Here is a 20432-nt window from a genome sequence, read left to right on the forward strand (position 1 = left end):
GGAGGCTGGCAGGCATTTGATAAAAATTACAGTTTCTGGAAAAGCTATAGCCTCATTGCTCCCCCTGCCCGACCCCCCCAGCACCCACCCACTCTTCCTCAAAGAGCTCTTGCTGGTGTTAACAAAAGAGAGAGACCCACTTTGAAATTTCTTTTGTTCCGTGTGAGGCATGAAGCTGAAAGAAAATCAGCTTCACCGTCTGGACTGACAGAGGAGCGAGGGGGGTGGAGGCAACGGGCTGCAGAGGATGCTGGAGAAGTCTTGGGGAAGTTTCCATATGCCAAGGAGCTGGCGAAAGAACCTGGAGCCAACAGCGCTCTTTTGAACAGTGCTCGTTCCACGCCGATCCAATATGTCTCTAGTGGCCCATAAAAATTTTACTACATTTTGTCCACCCGTGGATACTGTGACCTAATGTGACCCAATCAGAAATCTGTTTTGGCAATGTTTTCAGGGGGGATTGGAGCTGCTCGGGCTGCGGCCGAATTGACAGTGTTTGCTTTAATCAGGAATGATGGCTTCTGGTGGGAACGGAAGGCAGGTGGTATGAGGAGCCATGAACTTTGTCACAGAGCAGTGACTTCTGTGAAATTCACGGCAGTTCCTTCCAATTCTGTCTGAATGAGCTGGAGCGACTACAAGTGTGTCCTGTGGGCTTCAATAAATGATGTGGATGGAGTCTTATTTTAGTCTTGAACTCGTGGGACAGAAGCTTAAATGTAAGGAACATGAACTGCTTTAATTGTCGGAAAGTACTTCACCCTATTCTTTTATACTGAAAGCTCAGATTAAATACATGTAAATAAATGAAAAATATGAGCCCTATTTTTCCACTCTATGACAGCTGATCTATTTGGGAAATGTGTCTTCTAAATTGTCCCTGAATCCCCAGGATGAGCTAAGATGTCCCCAAGGACTAGAGGGGCCATGGGAAAATGCCTGGCTTCCAGAATGATGGCTGGTTTTACTTTGTAGTCCCTAAATACCTTGAGACTTCTCTCGGTGTTTCTCATAAATGTGGGGTAGTATCAGCGTGTTCCTCTGGATTATTATCCATTTGATTCAACGCTAGGATACCTTTGAGCCAGCATTCGATGGTCTGTTTTTATGACTGTTCTGGTAGTATCTTGTATTTATGACTCTTCTGGTATTATCTTTAAGCTTTATGATTCTTATCCTTTGTCAATTTCTTGTTAACCTGTCAGACGAGGCCCAGAAATCACAGCCATGTTAACAATACTGTTTCTGGCAAGAGTAACACCATCTTGGGGAATTCCACCTAATTTTAAGTGAGTCCATGTGACCTGGAGAGTAATGGAGGTGAATAAAAAAAATTAGTGATTTTGATGAAAATATATGAGGTGCAAAACCTCAAAGTGGTAGAAGGGCTTTGCAGCCAGAAGAGTATTTGAAACAAAAAGGAAATCACTATTATCACCACCACTGCTACCACAACCACGGCCAACATTGGAACCCTGAGTCATGGGCGTCTGGAAATACTGATCCTGCCCTGGCCAGCTCAGTGCGGGTGGCTTCGGTTTTTCCTGATTTTACCATTTTTGCAGAGCTGTGGCTTTGGCAAATATGGCTCTTCTAAGACTGCCTTCTGCCTCCCTTAAGTTTCTTTCAATGCTACAGCAAAAAATAAGATCGTGGCTAAGTCAATATTCACAAAAAATTAAAAGCAAAATAATCACCAGAAATTTTGAATGCAAAGATTTAATTTGGGAAGGCTTATGGCATTTGGGTAGGTGACCAAAACAAATTTGACTTTCCTTTGGAGCTGTGATTCCTACCATCATGGAACTGTGATCTCCAATTATTGGTTATTTGGGTTGGTGTCCCCCTATTTTTAAAAAAGGGCTATTATATATATATAATATATATATATCATATATATATATAGTGTGTATGTGTGTGTTGATGCATGTGTATATTTCAATTTAAGCAACATGGATGTACTTTTCTTTTGAAAATGTTTTATTAGTTTTACTATACTGCCTAAGGAATTTTGGGGATGTTTTGGGTTTTATAAAGCCAAGGCTGAGAATGGCCATTCTAGATAGATCAGCTGAACTATTCTGGCACCTGTCAAATAACTTTCCTCAATCCCAGAGTGTGGGAAACTTGGCTCAATGCTGGTTTTGGTTGGCTGTGGTGAAGGAGAAGTTGGGATTTGGAGGATGAGGGCTGAGCTGTAACTCTGCCCAATGTCTCCTGCTTTGAACCTTAACAGACACTTTCCTGGTCACATTGACAGTGCTTTTGAGTTGCCAAGCCCAAAAACCTTGCTCCCCTCTTAGAATTCCTGATTTCCAGAGGGTACCTGATTGCTGGAATTAAGACTATTTTCCAGCTTCTCTTGCTGATAAGTGTGGTCATATGACTAATTTCTGGCCCATTGGTTAGGATGTCAATGGAAGAGTGACACGGAAGCTTCTAAGGACGTTGCTTAAGAGGTAACTAGCCCCCACATCCCACCTTCCCTTTTTCTCCCGCCATGAAGATGATGTCCATGCCCTAAAATGGCAGAGTAGGAAATTGGGAGAAGCTACATCAGTACTGGATGTCTGAATCCGGAGTCTCACATGACAGAAAGAAGCTGATATCTCCTCTAAGCCATTTTTGCCCCCAGGTTTCTTACAGGAGGCTAAACCTAATTTTAATTTGTAAATTCATTTTATCCCTTCAAAATTTACCTGCTTGTGTTAATTGCCCCAGACCAGAGCGGTTCTTCCTACGAGGTGGAGTCTACCCAATACATTTGACTAATTCAAAGTTTACTGGAGTCTTCACTCTTCTGAACAAGTAGTTTAAAAAGAACTCTCTTTCAAAAAGAAATGCAGTCCCCTTCTCATTGTTTCTGAGGATTCCTGGTGTGTGTGTATGTGATGGAGTGAGGGACAAGCTTACATCCTACATGTCAATGCCCATCACCTCTTTCTCTGCCTTGGCCCCTGGTTTTTTCCCCTCCATCATGTCTGAGGATTCCCTCACTGGTACTCTATCTACTGTCTTATCTCCATGGCTCCCCCCAAGCATGGACACAGCCCCCTTCCTCTACTTCTCAAGGCACCTCTAACATGATGCTAATGAATTTTTAGTGTATAATGAATTTTTATTGAAGGTTTGGGAATATTACAGTATAATTCCAGCAGAGACAAATGAAAAACTTAAAACTGGATTTCCATCATCACTGTTGTTGAAGCTCTTCACTTATATCCTCTCAGTGATAGGGCGGCTTGAATGTTGTGGGCTGGCATCATCCAAAAGCTCACTCTTTTGCTGGCTATCACTCCTGGATTCCTGGGATTGTTGCTCCCAGTGAGCTCCCCGTCCACTGCCACTATTCTTAGATTATTCCTCTCAATAAACTTCCATCATTTGTGCCAATCCAGAGAAAACTGAAAGCACCCACCTTTTTTTTATTATTATGCAGAACTGTTGGGTTCTCTTTGTCACTCCCTCCCCATTCCCAGCCCTGCCCTTGACCTTACCTTTCATAACCAAGAGGTTTGTTAGAGTATTTCTTAAAACTGAAGACTGGTTCTCTTCTAAAATAAAATGGGCATTAATAGCAGACACTTTAAAAAATAGTTCTTTTCTTTCTCTCTCATACATCCCTGACCCTTTTAGGCATGGATCCATGTGCAGTTAATAACTTTTGGGGGGTCATGGGGGGAGATGGAAGGGGTTTGGACTAGGCAGAACTGATGAGAATTCTTATTTTACCATTTATTAACTGTGTGCTCTTGGGCAAGTTACTTAGCTGTTTTTGTCTTTTTTTCCTCACCTGTAAAAATAAGAATAATATATTCTGCATTATAGGGTGGCCGTGAGAATTAATGTGATGGTGTGTGAGGAGGGCTTAGCACTACAGGGAGGGTCTCAAAAGTGAAAACTCTGGATCTTGAGGCAAGGGTGGGGTTGGGAGAAGGGGATAGAAAAGTTTTGTAAGTTGTTAATTTATAATAAATCCCCAAAGAGAGATTCTTTCAAATGCATACTTATTAAAAAAAATTTATCAACAGGGGAAAGCTTCTTAGGAGGGCAATGGAAAAATTTTTAGCATCAGGCTGATTTTCTAATATTTGAGCAAAGTTTAGAAGGAGCGGTCAGTAGAAAACAGTTCTTCGTCCCTGGACTCAAGGAAAGTCCCACTATCTTGATGAAGCTCTGTCTCATCACTTGTGAAATGAAGAGTACCGACCACCCTCTGAAATTCCATATACCTTGACATCTGTGCCTTTTATGGTATACTGTAAATGAAAACATTTTACTCGCTGTTTGCTCAGTATAGATTACATTTAAGACACACAAATTTTTTTCCTTCCTGAATGTCACTGCAGTGAGAGTAGGCTGGAATTAGGTTGGGGCTAGGTACTTTTCTTGGTGGGCTGTTTTCTTGGTGGTGTTTAGACCAAAGCTCTCATTTTACCATAGAGTCATCTGTCCTAGCAGCATCCTAATGCATGGGCGGTGTCCTTGGTGCTGAACCACAGGCCGCGAGTCCAGTAATCAATACCCAAGATGAACACCTCTGCTTTTGATGAGAGAGAGAGAGAGCAGAAATCAAACACATGACACGTTTCCTGGGTTGTTCATTTTGTTTTGTTTTCTTTGGAGGGAGTGAGGGAGAGAAGGTGCTGATCAGAGAAAGTCCTAGAAAGAAGATTCTTAAAAATACAGCTGTGGTGATGCCCATGGGGTGTGTGCTGCCCAGAGCTGTTCAGGGCTTCCCTGTGCTGTCATGGGGATTAATTACTCAGTGTTTGTGTCACTCTGAGCTAAGCATGTGTGGGGAGCTAAGACTCAGATGCTAAACTATTTTCAAAATGGTAAGTGTCGTGTTAGGGTCTCTCAGTGGTGGGGCCCCCTTCATGTGAAATCACATCTCCAGAGCACTTATTTGAACTCTATGAATGACATTTTGCCAAAATATAGACTACTTTTTGCTAAAACATTTTAAGCTGAAATTAAATTTGCAAAGGGACGTTTCAGAAGAATACATTGGAAATGCAGGGAGAATTGGAGTCAGTGGGATCTTTAAGAAAGTTCCCTTCTGTTTCTGTGTCCTTCCTCTCTTCTTTCCCCACAGCTCCTTTTACTTTCTTATGCTGAGTCTACATAAGAAAAATAGACCTTTCCATGATAAAAAGTCTTTATTGGCAGATTGTTTATTTAACCATTACTTATTCCGTATCTTCTCCATTCAAAGCATTAGATGTGACTTATTTATCTTTGTAGTCATCAGAGCAGGTAGGATTGCATCGCATTCATTCATTCAACAAACATTCACTGACCACCCACTCTGTGCCAGTCCCTGGGCACAGAGTGATGTCTTGTGGAGCTTCAATTCATTGCTCCCACAGAGTAGGGGCCCCCACAATACCAGTGGATTGGTTTCTTGAATCAAAAAACATAAAATCAAAAAGTCAAAAATTGTAAAATTCTTAGATTCTTTTATATGCACCAGATACATGCATCTGCTTGTATTAATTCAAAGTAGATCCTCATGACCATCACTTGTTTCTGTTTATATGTAATATAAATTATCTTGCCCTTGTTTTTAGTTAGGTTTTGCACGTTAGTTCAATCTTTCCGAGGTGAAAAGATGCTTCCTTGTTTTCCTGTCTTGCTCTGAAGAAGTAGATTTGTTTCCTGGTTGAAGCTGGTCCCAGGTAATCCTCAGGGTACAATGCATCTACAAGTGGTTCATTGAAAATGTTATTGTCATTTAAAAACTCCCCATGTCTGAAGGAAGATTTTGGGGCTAAAAGATAATATATACATTATTACTGATATAGTCTAGTTTGGAAAACAACATCATATGAAATGCTTATAAATTGGTTTGTATGAACTCAAATATACCAATCCATACACCTCTTTAATTTGCTGAGCACTTAGGTGCTTTGTAAGTACTCCATGCATGGTAAGTATTATTTGAATATTTGGATTATACATTTTGTCTCTGGATCTTTTTTGCTTTCTGTGGCATGCATACCAGTTCTCAGGAAACTTGAAGGACTACATGTGGCAAAGTATAGGTCTGTACTTGACATTCACATTTAGGCAACTGCTCAGTTATACCTGAATTGTTTTGCAAAACCCCATTAAATCACCATGTGGCATTCGCAGCATATTTCTCAACAGAAGTACCATTATGCCCACTTTCTACAAATGTCGGAGGCTTACTGGGGGCAGAGACAGAGTCTTACTCACTTTTGGGTTTCCAGCATCTGGCGCCATGTTTGCTTGTGGTACATGAATGACACACTCTCTGTCTTTGTGAATGTCCCCTTCCATCCCTCCACCTCCCGTTTTCCTTTGAACTCTTCAGGGTTCAGTTCAAATGTCACAATCTCAGTGAAGCCTTCCTCCAGTGACCCCCTCCCCCCGCAGAACTTACTTGTCCCTTCTCAGAATCCCACTTTCAACAGATGACTCCTATCACGTTTCACTTCCATGAATTGGTGACATTTTTCTGGTGCCCCTGTGAATTTCTTGAGGGAAGAGGCTCTGATTCACTTACCTGTGTATGCCTACTACCTAGTCGAGTACCTGAAGCCTGGTTGTATCATGATATAATTTTAAAAAAACTTTAAAAAGATTTTATTTATTTATTTGAGAGAGAAAGACAGAGCAGGGAGAGAAGCAGACTCCTGGCTGAGCAGGGAGCCTGACGTGGGGCTCCATCCCAGGACCCTGGGACCATGACCTGAGCCGAAGGCAGATGCTTCACTGACGGAGCCACCCAGGTGCCCCTATCATGTTACAATTTAGTTGAACAAATCCGTATTTGTTAGAGTTGCACACCACCCCAGGAAAAATTAGTATAACTTGTGATGTAGCTGAGCTCTAAAGGCCATAAAACCTACCACTGTGGGTGATATAATTTCTAGGCAGAAACTCTTTCTGAAGTTCAATGTTGGAAAGAGAAATGTCCAGATGGGGGCGGCAGGGGATGATAGAAGGGGTATGGGGTGCGGTGGGGAGTCAGAGGACCTAAACAAACCCCAGGCACTTCCAAGAGTCATAACAATGACCAAGGGGAGGAGTTTCAGGACCCGGGATGAGGATGTGTGTTCCTCAGGAAGGACAACCATTGACACGTGAGGGACAGCCACCACATTTGGAAACCAGAGTGCCTGTCGGCGCAAACCCACCCGGTCTCCCTCTCTGCCGGGCCTGTGGTGTTTGGAGGAGCCAGGGAGTGGTGGGCTGGGTCCCCTGTGGGAGACTCCAGGGCTCCAGCCTGGCTCCCTGGGGCTGCAGGGTGGGCAGCCCGTGAGGCAGCCCCCGGATGCCTGGTTTGCTCTGTGCCCCGGGGACGGATAACTCTGTGTGCTCAATTCACCAAGTCAGGAAGGGATGTCCAGACATTCCTCTGTGGCAGTCACGTGCCTTAGGCTGAGTGAGAGGAAAGGGGTGACACGTGTGTCCGGGATGACTTAGTCACAGTGCAAAATCAGCCCCATCTTGAGGGCCTTTGAAGATACGGCAGCTGGCTGCTGACTTCAAATCTGTGGCTGTTTCCCGAAGCCTCTGACTTGTGGCCCGACTGGTCGGTTTTGCTGAAAAGGCCGAGCGAGCGCCGGCATGCAGTGCTGGCTCTTCAGTGTGATAGTCCTAAACAGCCGGAAGTTGCGGTGAGGCAGAGTGGGGTGCTGGTGGCCTCCCGGCCAGACCCCCGCACACTCCACGCTGTCCCGCCCTGTGGCAGGAAGCCACATCCTCCTGGTGAGCCCTTCCTCCCGCTTTGTTCTCTTGGGTCAAACTTGAAAAAGAGAGAGATACCCCTTCTGGTCATCTGGGGGGCGGGGGTGGGGAGACCGAAAGGGGCGGAGGCGAGAATATATATGGAAAGACAGGACTGCGGAGACAGATGAAGTCCGGTGACGGCTGGCGGCTCTGTCTTGCGGCCGTCCGGCAGAAGGCCGGGAGGAGGGGAGCATAAACAGAGGCATCTGGTCCCCCAGCATGGAGCAGCGGGTCCGTGAACCGTGGCAGATGCAGCCTCAGCTGTGATTGGGCATGAGGCATCGGTGTCCAAGCCTGGGTCACGCGCAGGGCCCGTTTTCCCCGTGACAGTGTGGTGTCAAACTGCCATTCTTTCTTCCTGGGGCGGTTTTTTTTTCCTCTGAAATCTGCCAGCTCTCGGAAGCAGCATCGACTGGGCCCCCCGGGTTCACAGGCTGGAGGAAGCGGGCAGGGACAAGCCGTGAGTGACATCCAGAGAGGGACGCTGGAGGGCGAGCGGCAAAGCCAGGGGCAGGCAGGGAAAGACGGGGCAGAGAGAGAGGGCGTCTTGGGCAGAATGGAGTGTGGACGAGGCACATGTGAGCAGATTCTGCAGAAGGACATTTTCAGGCTTTGCCTGTGAGGGGTAAGCAGGCCCCCTGGGGAAAGACTGCAAGTGTTCTTTATCAAAACTTAAGGAGAAAAGCCGTGGTGTCAAGTTTCTAAAAGAAAAAAAAAAAATCCGTATATTCATGAAGGAAACCAAAAGAATCAGTACGTCTGAGCAAGGAACTCTGTGTTCTGGCAAAAATGTCACTTTGCTCTTCCAGCCCTTTGGCGTGTTTCATGGATATGACGGCCCTCACCCCAAGGTTTGTCTGCGGGGAGGCGGGGCCTCTGCCGCTAACAATTCTAAAACCTGTTTCCTCTTTGGGGTTTGCTCAGTTTCCCTCTCTCTCCTTAGGAAGGTGAGAATTGTTATTTTTTTTTTTTTTGTAAGATTATTTATTTATTTATTTGAGAGGGTAGGGGGAAGAGCAGAGCGGGACAAGCAAACTCTGAGCTGAGCGCAGAGCCCGACATGGGGTTCGATCTCACGACCCTGAGACCATGACCTGAGCCGAAATCAAGAGTCTGACGCTTCACCGACCGCGCCACCCGGGCGCCCCGGAAGGAGAGAATTATTGCTATAACTTGGTTTATTTAAAAAACCAGGCGACCAGGTTAGGTTACTTTTCATTTGTTTCTGAAAGCCCAGAGATGGGGGATGAGGAGACGTTGCCGCAGTCCGGCTCTCAGAGGAATATTTTTTATCCGTTGGTGGAGTCTGTGTTGGTGAAGGCCATGTGTCTCATGAACCTTCCATTCCATACTGGAAGCTTTTGTGTTTTGCTTTTCCTGTTCTCCCACGCTTTTCTTTTCCCCTTTAGTGTCACGTCCCTTGTGGTGTTCCTTCTGGGTTTTTCTTATTTCCTCATCCAGCCGTGAGAGAATAAGACAGACATGTGTTAGAAACCTCTAGGCAAAAACGACTTCCCAGTTCTGGATGAGGAGACCCTGACAAACACCCTGGGGATGGGAATTCTTGAGGGGCCTTGTCTCAGAACCCCGGGGACGTGTGCTGGGGTCGTGCTTATAGTTGAAAAACAAACAAGCAAACAAACAAATGAAACTTACTCCTATTTCTTACTGTAGTCTGAGTTCTTTTTTTTTTTTTTTTTAAGATTTTATTCATTTATTTGCCAGGGAGAGAGAGAGAGACAAAGGCAAAGGGAGAAGCAGGCTCCCCACTGAGCAGGGACCCCAATGCGGGGCTCGATCCCAGGACCCTGGGGTCATGACCTGAGCCAAAGGCAGACGCTTAACTGACTGAGCCACCCAGGTGTGCCCGTAGTCTGATTTCTGTTTAGCCCAGATTGATTCCTTACAAGTGTGGATTCCTGGGCCCCCAAATCCTAGAATTTCCTGTCATGAGAGAACCTACCCCCTTTCCCTTCTTCCCGATTTTCTCTCTTTAGATACAGTCCTCCACCCTCTGTCTTAGACTTTGTCTCCATATGTATTCCAGACCTACTCCAAAGTCCCGTCGGACTCTTCAGCTCCAGCTTGCTTTTCCCCATCTCTCTCTTCATCTCTGTGTTTCACACTCGCCCTCTGGTCCTGCTGTATCTCCTTCCCTGCTTCTCTCTTCATTTCTAAGGGGCTGGGTCAGCTATTGGTACTCCCCTTTGCGCTTTTTCCCACTCAGACTCTTTGAAAACGGGACATGGGACAGTGCTCTGACACCGTAAAGGTGTCTTGGTCTCCGAGTAGGAGAAAGCAAACAAATGCATGGGCTCGAATTGCACACGGATGAGCAGCACTATTTCTAACTGCTGTGCAATCAGGTGCAATCGGGTGCCTGAGCCATGTGTTTTCAGCTGAATTTGTGCCTGTCCGGATGAGGGTTTTTACTTGCCCTAAGTGAACTGTCCTGGAGAAGACCATCTCTGCACTTCTTATCCCAGGGCGTATAATAAACAGCAAACTTGCACACCACTGTTGGCGCAAGGTGCTTTCCCTCTGCACACATCTGGCCCCTAGATACATTGTGACAGTGTTCTGGGACCAGCACGGAGCCTGCACGCGCTGCTCGGGATCTGTTCTCAAGTTGTTGCAGGGACCCCGCCGTATGATGACAATTAGGAGCTGTTAGTGTGCAGATGAGGCCCACGAGTGGCAGGTGGCGGGAACGGGCCTCAATTAACTAACAGGCACCAAATCCCTTCCTAATGAGGCTGGGCCACCCAGATGAGCCAGGAGGCATGTGTCAGTGACAGCAACAGAGGATTTGAACTGGATGGTGGAGGGGGCGGGGTGGCTGGTCAACAGGTACCTGGCTCAGCCGCAGAAACAGCCCTTTTGGTTTTGCGGCTCAGCCAGCCGGGGACAGTGGCATGCAGGGTGGCGGGGTGCAGGGGTGCAGGGGTGCAGGGTGGGTTCAGTTTTGTACGTTGCATCTCCCTGGGTGGCCCCTGGGTCAGTTCAACTCCTAAGTGGGGAAGGGTGAAGAATGAGTCCATCTCCCGGGATAAGGGGTGCATGAGCTGTGGCTGGCCAGAGAGCAAGGTAATGACTGTCAGGAACTTAATAAAGGGCCATTGTCTTGAGTGGCATTTGAATTCCAAATCAGACACCGTAATAATAATGCTGCGAGCGTCACATCGGATTCTGTAGCTAAGGACCAGGTGCCGCGTCCCTTGCAAATCTTCTGGGGCTTTGTGTGGCTGCATCATCTGAATTTATACAGGACCGAAACTTGCCTGGCTTACTGAGAGCTTTTAAGAATTAAAAAAAAAAAAAAAAAGAAAAAACTTTCAGGAGCACGCAAAGGGTTAGCAGGGTGGCATTGCTAGAAGAATCTTGTGTTCCTCGGTTGCTCCGATCCCTTATCTTGAATGGCTCACCAGAAAGTTTTGAGGCTTACAGGAGCACAATCCATTGCTCTGGAGTGTGAATCTCCCTGATTTTTCCAGCACCCGGAATGAATCAGGATCTCTCTCCAGCTGTGCTTTCATCGTTCTGCTGAGGAGTGAAGGACTGTGTTTTCCTGGGGCCACAGCTTGCGTCCCAGGAGTCTCGAAAGGGGCCTTTGTGTGTGCACACTTCCCTAATCACAAAGCGAGATTCTGGAGGGTGGGTGAGAACTGTGTTTGAAACCGGTTATTTGCAATTCTTCCCTCCTCTTTTCATCTCCTGCAGCACAAAAGTAGTGTTAAAAAGGGGATGACTCCTTCAAAGTCAGGCACAGAAGCAGAATTGGGGATGTGGCCGCCCCTTTGTCCACATGTGTGACAGTGTTTGGCTAATTTTATGAACCATATGTGCCGGGCTGCAGAGCCCAGAGACAATGGGGTAAACCAAGAACCCACCCGGGACCATCACACATTTCCCTCCTACTGTCGTTTCTGATCCAAATAGTATTCAATCGAACATTTTTCTTCTTTCTCTAGTTTTGTTGTTATAACAGCATATGTCTCAAAAGAGGATTCTCCTTTGAAAAGGGGGGAGTTTTTCAACCTCTATACATCCAGTCAGTTTTATCTTTGTGTGTTTGCGGCTCTGTGACTTGGACAACCGAAGGTCCTCTTTAAAGTCTGCACCATAGGTTTGCATTCGTGGTCCTGAGTGTCACGCCCTCACGTCCTCACCACATCTCCTGGGTGACCGTTGGGTTTTAAGCAAGAAGATGGTAGACATTATATTTTCTTTCTCCTTCCCTCCTCTCTTCCTCTGTCTCATTCTCTTTGGGGCAAGACCCAGCTCCAAAACCACTTCCGGTCAAATAAATCTTTGCTCTCCCAGAAGCTCTGTAGGAAATGAAAGCTCTCCTTCTCAGCGACATCGAATGTCTTCCAAAGCAACGTGAGACATGTCCTGCCGTGTCTGTTCTGACTTCTCTTCGGCCCCCCATGCTTCTCCCATCTCGTACTGCCCTTGCATCATCCCTGTGAGAGGGCCGGGGGTTGGGCAGGTATTCTTACGTGTACCCAATTTATGGAGGAGAAAAGCAAGCCGCAGACAAGGCTCAGCAATTTGCTTAAAGCTTCACAGCTCATTTTTAGAATCCCGATGTTTTCATTCGGATTCCTCTAGAAGCTGACTTGGAGACAAAGCTTTGAGGCAAATAGTTTATTTGGGAGATGATCCGGGAAATGCTGCAGGAGAGTGGGGACCAGGGATGGGGAAAGAGAAGGAAGCCAATTAAAAATGCCTTATTCGGGGGCGCCTGGGTGGCTCAGTTGGTTAAGCGACTGCCTTCGGCTCAGGTCATGATCCTGGAGTCCCGGGATCGAGTCCCGCATCGGGCTCCCTGCTCGGCAGGGAGCCTGCTTCTGCCTCTGACCCTCCCCCCTCTCATGTGCTCTCTCTCATTCTCTCTCTCTCAAATAAATAAATAAAAATCTTTAAAAAAAATGCCTTATTCGGTGAGTTACCGCAGAGAGGGGCAGGTGGGGGGACCAGTGAACCCTCTTGGGGGCAGAGAAGAAGTCCCCAGAGTTATTCCAACCCCAAAGTCTTCATTGGTTGAAACTGCTTCTGGGACATCATGCCCTGGTCAATGCGGGTCAAGTGTGACCTCAAGGCCAGAAAAAGCCTTCTTTTAAAGGAGCAGTCTTTGGTTTTTTTTTTTTTAAAGATTTTATTTATTTATTTGACAGAGAGACACAGCGAGAGAGGGAACACAAGCAGGGGGAGCAGCAGAGGGAGAGGGAGAAAGAGCCCGATGTGGGACTCGATCCCAGGACCCTGGGATCATGACCTGAGCCGAAGGCAGTCGCTCAACCGACTGAGCCACCCAGGCGCCCTTTTTATTTATTTATTTATTTATTTATTTATTTATTTATTTATTTATTTATTTATTTATTAAAGGAGCAGTCTTTGGAGGAATCTTCAGAATAGGGAAATTGCCTTCTGGATTCCTTGCCTGGTTTTGAGAGGCAGAGGGAGAGGGAGAATCTCAAGCAGATTCTGCACTCAGCATGGAGTCCGACTTGGGGCTCAATCTCACAACCCTGAGATCACATCCTGAGTCAGACGTTTAACCGACTGCGCCCCCCTCCCAGGCTCCCCTTTGACACATTTTCTTAGTATGATATGCAATGCTTAAGAAGAGACATTGCATTCCAACACCCCTAAACTTTGAATTTGATGAATGAATAAATCCAGATAATTTTCGTTACCCATGTTTGTGGACAGAACCAGTGGTATGGCCTATGGGGTTCCTCGTGTAACATTAGTTAACTTTCCATGGATGGATGGATTTAATTAGAATCGTAAGTTTTAGCACTGGAGGGGAACTCAAAAAATGCCTGGCTCTGAAATAAGACAGGGTTTACCATCATTTTACAGATGATGCTCTGAAAACTAGAAAAGTTACCTCTCGAGTGCCCATTGAAGAAGGTGTCCCTATGTCATTATGTCCATATTCCCAGGTTTGCACAGCTGAGCCAATGGAAATTTCCTGTCAAATGCCCAAGCTATCCTTAGGTTTGTTTTCTCCTCTACCTCTTAGGTTCTATGTTTGCTCCCTTCTCTTGCCCTCTGAACCCTAACTTGATTCATCTAGAACTCAATAACCAAAGACTCCCAAGCTAAAATTTCCTTTCAGCCAGAGGTACGCAGTGAAGGTTTAATGTTGCCTTTCCATGGGTGGGAGTAGAGAGACCCCGGATTTTTAGCATTTACTCATTTCTGTGGTGCAAATACTCCTACCATGGATTTTTTTTTTTATTTTTGAGCCTCTAACCGAATGCCCCTAAGTCCGGAGTTGGGAAGAGATGCTCACAATTGGTGGTGGTGCAAGCCAACTCCACGTACCACCACCCCAGTCCCCAAAGAGCTGAACCGGCTACCTCACTGGGGAATCTCCCAGCCCCAAATATCTGCCAGCTCCCAACCCCCCACCATCCAAATCTACGTCCCCGTGACCTCACCAACCCCAGTCCCCATTCTCTCCAGCACTTCTAGATGGGGACTTGGTCCCTTCAAAGTGTCCACCCAGGTAGGACAGCTGCCTGGGGAAGGGGAAGCGAGGGAGGCGTCGTCCATCTCCCTCTCACCGTGTGGTGACTGATGGGTCTGCAGGTCAGGTTTGTTTCTTTCAGCCTATTAGGTTCTACAGGGTTGCCTCGACCTCCCTCCGAATCTTTCTGCAAGGGATGTCTTTGTTCATACAAAGTTCATACAACTCTGGGACAGGAGTAGGATGAAATGCTGACACAGCTCATATTTTGTACCTACTTGTGCTTGCTCAGTTATAGCCAGGACCATGCCCAGGACTCTTCCTCAGGGCAGCCTTCTGTGATGTCCCCCAGGGTAGATTTCTCTGTTGTTGCTGTTCATAGCCCCGGATTCTTTTCCATGGGAGCCCTTGGCTCATTCTTTAATGTGATTACTTAATTGTCCCTCTCCCGCACTAAGTCCTGTGAGAGAAGAATCTGTCCATTTTGGCTGCCTGTGGTGTCCCCAGTCCCCAGCACAGTGCCTGGCACATAGTATCAATGGATGTTCGTGTCATGCCAGAGGGTTTCTGGCTCTGGTAGTTTTGAAAAGCTCTGGAGGTGATTCTCATGGGCAGCCATGGATGAGAACCACCATTCTTCAGGAAGGGCCCTGAGGAGTCTTGAAGAGAGTGCTCTTCAAACTTATTGCATCTTGCCACCCTGACGCCAAGACAGCACCCCCAGAACAGAGTGTCTGAGGTGGGACCCACACATTAGTAATTTTAAAACTTCTGTAGGCGATTCCAAGGTGCAGACAAAGTTGAGAACCACTGCTAAACATCCTGTTTCCCTTCATCTTCCGCGTCTCTCCCACTGTGGTCAATTAGATCAGAAATCTGCTGTTGAGAAATATTAGCCCTTCCCCCACCTCCACGGTCACCCAGCCCCCCCTGGCGGTAGGTGTGGCAATGGAGGTGGCCTTGGAACTTTGGCCATGGGATGTTGGTGGACCTGAAGCAATCAAGGGCCTTGAAAAGCCCTTGCAAGATTGGGTTTGCCCCCTTGTGCTTTTATGAACATTAAACAAACAAACAAACAAAAAACAACCCATGCAGATCAATAGTAAAAATGGTAACACTAGTAAGAAGAACTTGTGTGGCCAGCCTGTGGGTTCAAGGAGGCTGAGGGACAGAGGGACACATGGAGCAGAGCTGCTTCCGCTGAGCACCAGACCTGCCCTGGGACACAGAGTCACCCCAGCTGCTTCTGCCCGAGACTCAGCCGCCCAGGCGAGCCAGCCCAGATCACCAACCTCAACCTTCCCAGAGACCGGCAGGCATGTAGGTGATGATAAATGACTGGTGTTCAAAGCCACTGAGTTCTTAGTTCACTACACAGCAGGGGCAAACCGATACACTCACTTGTCCACAATAGTTTGCAAATTCACCAAGGGCAGAACCTCTATGACCTTAGTTTCTTCACTGCTTCTCCAGGAAAATCTCCAGAAAAAGAAAGGTGACCAATAGGCAGACTTTCTACTGGTTTATAAAGTTACACTCTATATGCATCCCATGTCATTTGGGTTGATCTCCCTCAGTTAAGGTTACGGCTGGGGCCTGTGTGACCTCGGGGCGGAGGACTGGAGGATTACAGAATCACACTCTCCAAGTGAGAGAAGACTGTGATCACACCGCTGCTTCACGTAATCAGAGTTCTCCAGGGTCATCGATATGGCCTCAAGGTGTTGAAAAAGTCAGCCTCCCTTCTTCCTATTGGCACTAATTGTTCATATGTTCATACTTTACCCCTTTCCCAAACGTAAGGGCATGGTTTAAGAGGATGTTCATTCATCTTGTTGCAGTACATTTATCTGAAAATTGTCAACAAATGAGATATTTTAAATGTCACCATAAGCCAGAAAATATCAATAAGTCCTTGTCCCCAAATATGAGTAGAATGAAATGAAAGGCTGGAAGTCACATATGGATGCTTTTCTCCTTACCTCCCTGGTGACCTCGATGTACAAAGTCCTTCGCATCTCCACTATGAGCCCCAGACTAAAGGGAGGTATTCTCACGTCCTATGGGAGCTTGGGCTTGGTCTTTGCCTTGTCATTTTGTGTTGAAGTAGTGTCCCCCGGACAAACTGGCTACCCATATCTCAGCTCCCTAATGGGGTAACCCCAACTTGGGGTCTAGCCAAGGAAGAGTTCTGGGGTGGGATGCCATGAACTCCCTGAGGTTGGAGGCAAAAGCGTGTGCATGCAGGCACACATGAGCACTATTTTGTGGAGGAGGTGCATAGTTTTCATTATATTCTTAAAGAGATCAGTGGCTTCCTAACTGGTGAAGACCCATCACCCTAGTGGCAAGTCCAGTGCAAAGGAGAATCTTACCCTCCAAGCAATTAATTATCCTCCAACTTCTATAATTCCAGGGGCTCTAAGGAATGAGCATGATAGTGGTAATAGCATTTACCGGGTGTGACTGTGTGCTGGGCATTCTTAGTGCTGCATGTGTTATGCCTGAGTTAATGCCATTTTACAGATGGGCCTTGTGAGGTTTAGAGATGAGGACTGTCTGACTTGAAGCTCAAGCTCTTAACCGTAGTGCGTTGAGCCTCCTGCGGAGTCTCAGGACACACGTTGCTGGCCCCCAAAGAGTCACACAGCCAACTGAAACACAGCAACAACTTGCAACCTAAATGCTAAACCCCCTTATTCGATTGCATTTCCCCAAATAAAAAGGGAAAGGAATTGGCCAGAAGGACTCCATAGTTCCACGGGTTTTTGTTCCGAGAACATCAATGTCCTGTCCATTTGTGAACCTGGAATTTGGGAGGAGGATCTCCCATGGTGACACTCAGATACTCCATTGTGAAAGACCCTGCTGTGTAGGGACAAGTTCAGCACCGTGTAGCCGCCTCCCTTCCTGGAAGGTGCCCTCTGAACTGCTCCTGTCTGCACTGGCCACATGTGAGTCTCAGGTAACTACCTGCCGGGGTCCCCCCGCAACCCCCCGCCAAGTTTCAGCTTCTGTAGCTGCTGCCTCTTGTGCTCCTTTCCCAGCCCTTCCAGTGTTTTCTCTCGTCCCCTCTTGACATTGCCATCCTGATTTCTCCCTTGGCGTAGACCCAGCTTCCAAGTGCTCTTTGGAGTCAAGAACTGCACGCAGAACCTGGACCCCTCTCCAAGCAAATCTCCCGCCCTTGCACTTCTGGTGGATTCTGTCTCCTGCTCTTTTATACTGCTCCGCTACAGCAGGAGGTCATCTCAAAGTCCTCTTTGGAAAGAGATTGGTGTAAATAAATTCAACAAGTAAATGAAAATAATCCCGGGCTGTTGTTTATGGCTCTGTGACCACTTTGCTCTTGCTCTTGGTCTCTTGGGGCCTATGTCACCCCCAAATTCCAGAGGAGGTTTCCTCTTGTCCCCACTTTGGGCAGCTGCAAAACATCTTTCAAAGGTGTGGGATATGGAGCACTTTTAAATAAGGCTTCTCAAGCTATGCCCTTAGGAAACCAAAATTCGTCCTTCAGTCCATCAGTCAATCAACAAACATTAATCGAGTACCTGCTATGTGCCAGGCACCTGTCACGGGATTAAAGAGGAGTCTAAGAGGTAATTCAGACCCTCAGAGGATTTCCAGTCTGGTTGGGGAAATGTCCCTTCCTCTGGGGTTCACCCTCCTACTGAGCCTGCTAAAGAGCATGTGGGTTAGCAACACATAGAACTCACGTGCTGCTTGCTTCTGACACATATCAATTGAGTTAACTTGGCCAAGTCACTTCATCTCTTTGAACCCAGCTTTCTCATCTAGTAAGTGAGGGGCCTAGAACTTACTTCAGAGACATATGGACCCCATGCGTGCAAAGCTCTGGTCACCATACCACACACAGTGGCTGACTAAGGATGACCAATGTCCCATGAGCCTCTCCTCTCCGCCAGTGTCTGTTTCCTTAGCTTCGGGGACTCCGTGCTCTCTCTCTCTCTCTCTCACGTTCTCTCTCAAATAAATAAATAAATACATCTTAAAAAAAAAAAGAATAATGCTTCCTATTTTAAAGCCATTAATTTAGGTGCATTTTAGCAACTTCTGCCTCCATCCCAAGTAAAAAAAACCAAACCCACAAAAAATACCCCATAACTATTATAGCAACTCTCTATGGGTTGTAAGTATGTGTTTTCAATGGCCGTTACGATCCTGTTTCTACTCCCTCCCTCCTCATCCTCTTCCTTCATTCACAGGCACCCCCAAGTTTTCCTGTCACCATTAAGCTGTGGATTCCCAAATTTTCCAAAGCTTTCCAAAGACCAGGATGAATGCACTTCATTACAGAACTTATATACTAGAAGGCTAGGAACCTGGGGGACACATGTGGTTTTAGGGATGCCTGTGGGTGCTTAGGGGTGTGATGTCCAGCGCCTTGCATGTGGTCCGGTGCCCCCCCCAACAGCTTTCTGAGGAGGGTGTGCGTTTCCCCAGCATTGAGGGGCAGGCCTTGTGTCTGACCACATCAGCTTGGACCGTTGGGTGGTTTCTGCACTTGCTCTTGGTTGGACTAACTTCGGGGTGGGAGGGGGGAGTGGACATGGATACACGGTGTTAGTATGGAGGTTTGTGCAGGGAAGAACTGGGGAGTGGTGGGGAAAGGAGAAAGCTCAGCTGTCTGCTCCTTCCACTTTAGGGGCACTCCTCAGATCCCAGAGCACGGAGGCCCCATCCAGGTCAGTGTGGGATGTCCGGCTCATGAGTAAAGACTGCTGTGTTGTCTCCTCTAAGGCACCCCAGAGGGCAGCCAGGGACCATGTCTCTGGGTTTCCCGTGACAAGGGCAGGCAAGGGCACTCACAGCCCTCTCCCCTCATTAAATTCGGTAGCTACAGGGCCCGGTGCTTCCCCTTTTTGGAGTGGCCTGATGAAGCTTCTGGGCCACTCCTCAGAATCATGTTTCCAAATGCATGAAATAAAAATACTCAGGATGACAAAGGAAGCCAAGTCTATTGAAATACAGGGCTGAAATATTTTGAAAAGCCACATCTATGATATGTAATTATGTATTTCTTTAAAAACACACATTAAATGAGATCCAGTGGCAAGTCTCATATGTTTGTGATTTTGAAATAGGGACATGTAAACAGGATGTTGAGAGATTTCCAACAACCACAACATGACTTGAATCCATCAGCAATTTTGATTGGTGGCAGAAATGCCTATGGTTTGTGCCCTACATTTGCAATCAAATTCAAAATTTCAGTTAAGGGTTAGTGCAAATGAAGATGTCATTTCTCCCCAACTAAGTTTGTGCAGCCAAGTGTAAGCACGCCTGCTGAAGACCTATGAGGCTTGTTACAGGTCAGATTGTGTGTTCCCAAGTTAGTATGTTGAAGTCCTATCTCCCAGGCCCTCAGAATGTGATTTTTTTTTTTTTTTTTGAGAGAGAGATTTTAGAGAGAACAATTGTTGTGTAAGGTACTTACTTTATGGTACTTTGTTACTGCATCCTTAGCAAACCCATGCATGGACTTAGGGTGCAGGGAGTCAAGATTTTAGCTCTAGAGCACAAGAGCTGGGTTCCAATCCCTTCCCCATGCTCACCAGCTGCACAAGTCCAGAAAAGTATCACCTCTCTGGGTCTCAGTTTCCCCGTTACACCATGGGGACAGCCAGAACACCTGTCTCGGGGCTGCCAGGAGGCTGGGCTGTGTGGCAAAGGGCTTCACAAGTGGTAAAAGCACTATGTGTATGCTCCTTGTTTAATCACCAAGGGGAGTTTCCTCCTTAAGTTTTGAGAAAGACTAAAAGTGGAATCCATCCTTTTAAATGCCCCTGCCCCCCAATTTTCTGCCCGAGAAATTTGGTTTCATCACAGATGTCGTCTTTCCTTCCACCCCAAACCTCTCTCGTTTATGTGCGCAATCGATTCCGGGGAAGACCACGCTCACCAGTTTTTAAACAACATCTGCGAGGCCGTTGTGAAATTCTTGGCACCAAAACAGAGACATTGTGCTTAATTGCTGGGCAGTGGCATGATTCTGACACATACAATCCCTGGTTCAACATCGCCGCTAGCCAAAAGTCATCCGCGAAACACGTTTTCTTAAACATGACTGATCAATTGTTACCTTCCAGCTTCTGCTGCTAATTAGACAACATGAGTCAAAGTTAATTTGGTGGAAAACATTTTTCAACTTAATGACATTTATGGG

The 20432-nt window shown here is 46.7% G+C and overlaps 1 long non-coding RNA gene across 1 annotated transcript; it reads left to right on the plus strand.

The window, feature by feature from the left end:
* Positions 1–6776: 6776 nt before the first annotated feature.
* On the plus strand, positions 6777–18806 carry LOC135362700 (uncharacterized). Its single transcript, XR_010407690.1, has 3 exons — positions 6777–7740; positions 16972–17210; positions 17356–18806. It is a non-coding gene; the product is annotated as an uncharacterized LOC135362700 (long non-coding RNA).
* The last annotated feature ends 1626 nt before the right edge of the window (positions 18807–20432 follow it).

The sequence above is a fragment of the Mirounga angustirostris genome, unplaced genomic scaffold (genome assembly GCF_029215605.1).
Source record: "Mirounga angustirostris isolate CCGP_5_RB_7025 unplaced genomic scaffold, mMirAng1.0.hap1 SCAF_1, whole genome shotgun sequence".
NCBI classification, from domain to species: Eukaryota; Metazoa; Chordata; class Mammalia; order Carnivora; family Phocidae; genus Mirounga; species Mirounga angustirostris.